This window comes from Propithecus coquereli, unplaced genomic scaffold (genome assembly GCF_000956105.1).
Source record: "Propithecus coquereli isolate 6110/MARCELLA unplaced genomic scaffold, Pcoq_1.0 Scaffold63, whole genome shotgun sequence".
In the NCBI taxonomy this organism is placed as follows: domain Eukaryota; kingdom Metazoa; phylum Chordata; class Mammalia; order Primates; family Indriidae; genus Propithecus; species Propithecus coquereli.
Window position 1 is genome coordinate 4,666,984 of NW_012152285.1, and position 4,148 is coordinate 4,671,131.

General features: G+C 42.0%; 1 pseudogene; it reads right to left on the bottom strand.

The window, feature by feature from the left end:
• Positions 1–683: 683 nt before the first annotated feature.
• On the bottom strand, positions 684–1,473 carry LOC105822646 (annotated as a pseudogene).
• Between the last annotated feature and the right edge of the window lie 2,675 nt (positions 1,474–4,148).

Below are 4,148 nucleotides of genomic sequence, written 5' to 3' on the forward strand. Positions count from 1 at the left end.
TAATGAGTTGTTCTAGACCATCTTGTGTGACAGGCATTGAGCAAGACATTTGTAATATTACAGCTATGATCCATTTGTGAATTCGAAAGCAATTCTAATGCAAGGTTGGGGGACTGGCACATATAGAAAGAAAGCAAAGCTTGGTGAGACATTGTGGTCAGTTTAAGTCGGGTAAATATTTTCAAATGCACGACAGAAGATATGAAGAGCCTCAAAAGGGCTGATGCAAATGTGGACGGATCCATCAGAGATGGACATAATATGACTCTAGGCAGTAGAGAATATCAAGCTTGTGTGATGGTCAAGCTCATGAGTCAAGCTGACCGGGCCACAGTTTGCTCAGATATTTGATAAGACATTATTTCTGGGTGTGTCTATGTAGGTGTTTCGGAAAGAGATTGACACTCGAATTGGCAGACTGAGTAAAACTGCATGCCTTCCCCAATCTGAGTGAGCATTATCCAACTGGTTGGGGCCTTGAAAAGAACAAAAATGTGGAGGAAAAGAGAACTCACAGTCTCTCTGCCTGCCAGCTTGAGCTGGGACATTAGACTTTTCCTGTCCACAGACTGTGACTTACACCATTGGCTCTCCTGGTTGTCAGGCTTTGCACTCGGACTGGGACTATGTCACCAGCTCTCCAGGTTGCTGACTGCACAGCAGGGGACTTCACAGCCTCATGATCACATGAGCCAACTCCTTATAATATAATAAATATAACAGAACCCATATAGGAGATACATACACATTCTGAGGCTGGAAGTTGTAATGTAAAGAATCAGTAAATATATATGGAAAAACCAAGAAGTCAGAAACCAAGGAGAGAAAAGCCCATTTTTCTGGGTGGCTCTTTCTTTCTCTTTTTTTTTTTTTTTTTTTTTTTTTTTTTACTGTTATTTGCATTTATTTTATGTTGCATCTATTCCCATGCCATAAGTTTTTGTTTCTTCAGTTTCTTCTAGGATATCTTTTTCTTCTGTGCAACCTCCTCTTCTGGTTTTGGAGCAATTTGTTCCTTTTCAGTGAGGATCATCTCAATGTGGTGGGGGAGCTCATGTATGGACTAATCCGACCATGAGCTCTGTAAGTTCGGGGACGCATCTTGGGTGCTTTGTTTGCTTCGATATGCTCAATGACCAGAGAATCTACATCCAAACCCTTAAGTTCAGCATTACTCTCTGCATTTTTAAGCATGTGCAGCAAAAATTCAGCACTCTTTTTGGGCCACCGACCCTGCGTCCAGCCCTACTGTTTGACCTGGGCACACCTATCAACTCCACCATTGTAATGTTGGAATGGTACACACTGTTTCTTTAAAATGACATCTTTCAGATACTTGGTGGCTTTTTGTATATGCATACCCTTGATGGCCTGGGCAATTTCATGAGTGTTCTTGAAGTGAACACGAAGATTTGAACCTCTTGACTTGCATGATTTTGTGGGATTTTCTGGGTCAAGTGAATAGCAAACCATTTTCACAGATCACCTCAGGCCGCTTAAGAGAAAGAGCTGGATGGCTGTTTCTGAAGGGATTCCCATGGCTGGCCCAACCTCACTCTTCCGGCTTTCACTCACCCTCCAATTCAGGTGATCCTCACTCTGCCTAGTGCTTCCTGCCATAGTGCTTCTTTCGATGACAGCACTTATCATCACCTGCAATTATTATTTACATGTCTTTTTCTTGGCGCCCCTCACCTGCCTGGGGGCTCCGGGAGGGCAGTAATCTTGTGACTCTTGTTCATCACTATCACCCTGAGAGTGGTGCCCCACACATCAGCATTGAATGATGCGTTGGTCGGTTGGATGAATAAATAAAAAGCAGAAAGAACTGATGTGTTTCAAGGGAAAAGCAACAGATTGGAGTGAGCGAGCTGGCAGTCAGGAAGATTTGTACTGAGATTTAGTTCCACCACCTACTAGCTATGTGTGGTCAAGTGACAACTTCTCGGAGGCTCCATTTTTTCATCTAAAACTGGGTAATGTTTCCTACCTTGGTTGTGAAGATACTTTATGTGAAGTGATTAGCACAGTATTTGTATTAGTTATCTATTGATCTATAACAAATTATCCACAAAATATTGCAACTGAAACAAGGAACATTTATTATCTCACTGGTCTGTGGGTCAGGAATCTGGAAGGAGCTAAGCTAGTCCTCTGGTTCTCTCGAGAGGCTGCAGTAATGGTTTCAGCCAAGGCTGCAGTCATCTCCAGGCATAACTAAGGGAGGATCCAATTCTAAGGTTCACTCATGTGGCTGTTAGCAGACGTCAGAAGATCTGCTTCTGAGCTCACTCACATGGGCTTCTCTGACGTACTTGTCTTATAATATGGTGGCTGGCTTCCCCCAGAGTGAGCAGTCCAGGAGAGAGCTGGACAGAGAACTCAAGACAAGTCACAGCCTTTTGTAACCTAATTCTAAAAGTGACACCTCGTTGCATTAGCCATATTCTATGTGTTGAAAGTGAGTTACTAGGTCACTCAAGAAGAGGAGATTACACAAGGGCATGAATACCAGACGGCAGGGAGCAGGAGGCCTTTGCGGAGGCTGCCTCCCACAGTACCTGAGCACGGTACTAATCACAGAGCTAGCATTCAACGTGGGTTTGCCACCTGTCAAGCAAAACACATCATACATGTTAATCACACCCGCTCCTGTGAGGGAGGTAGAATTATTAGCCTTACTTAGTGAATGAGAAAACTGAGGCAAAGACAGGTTAAGTAATGAAAAATTCTCAGAGTTTGTGTGTAGCATCCTCAGGCTTTGAAATGTGATAATTCAACTCCGGATCCCATATTCTTAACCTCAGTGCTAAATTTTCTCTCATGAAAGAAAGAACTCGATACATGGTAGCTGTTGTTATTAAATGCAAGGACAATGGGTATTACGAAGAATATCCAAAGAGCAGAGTAGTGGGGAAAGAACCCAGGAGATGTGTAGCTCTACTCAAGAAACTGAGAAAGGAGATAAAATTTCACAGCCAGGAGAAAATATAGCAATTTACTGTGGGGTAAGTCCAGGAACCACCATCAAGTCCTGGAGACCAGGGCTATCAGGAAATCATATTTGGGTCTGACTCAGAAGGAAAAGAACTTTGTTAAAGACAGCATCATAGCCTCAAGAGACAGGACAGCATCTTAGGCACAGATACCTGGGAAAGAGTTTTGGAGCTTTAAACACCTGCCAATCTATTGTGGTTTTTTTTTCTAACTCAGGGAGCGTAGGGAGAGCTTTCAGGGTAAAAATTTTGGCCTGAAACTCCCAGATTAATTTGTTGCTTTTGGTAAGAGCGAAAAAAAGAAGAGCATTTACTGAAATGACATGCGCCCTTCCATCTGTTTCCTTACATTTTAAAATATTGTTTCAAAAAAGATCCATGACTCAAGGGCTAAGATTGTATTACATCCCTGGAAAGGAAATAACAGCCATGCATGTGACACCTGACAAGTGTTCCCACCACCCAGGGCCTTGTTATCATTCTAGCAAAAATGGGCTATTAAGGAGTAAAACAGCAGCCTCTTCTTTCTAAGCCAAACATGTGGTCATAACATTTGGTTACAGGTCAGGAAACAGAAGATAAAGGTAATTTCATTTGGACTCATGCTCACTAGTTACATCCAAGAAGAGAGTTTTAAAGAAAATCACAGCTGGTGCTCAGACAATCAGCCAATGGTTCTAGCAGAGCCATAACAGAAAGTGGCATATATTACTGAATTTTTCAAGGAAAGAGAAAAAAAAAATTGGTTCCTTGACTACTTTCTAACTCTGGGTCAGAAATGGAGTGGAGAAGTCTGAATAACATGTAACAAGCTCTTTTCTTCTTGAGGTACAGCTCACTTTAAGAAATGCAGTCTACAAGAGGTGCTATATCACCATCGCTTCTTAAAGCTGACTAGTTCTCCATGGTATACATACACCACAGTTTATTAATCCACTCATGTATTGATGGACATTTTGGTTGTTTCCACATCTTTGCAATTGTGAATTGTGTTGCTATGAACATTCGAGTGCAGGTGTCTTTTTCATAGAGCGACTTTTGTTCTTTTGGGTAGATGTCCAGTAATGGGATTCCTGGATCAAATGGTAGTTCTACTTGTATCTCTTTAAGGTATCTCCATATTGCTTTCCTCAGAGATTGCATTAATTTGCA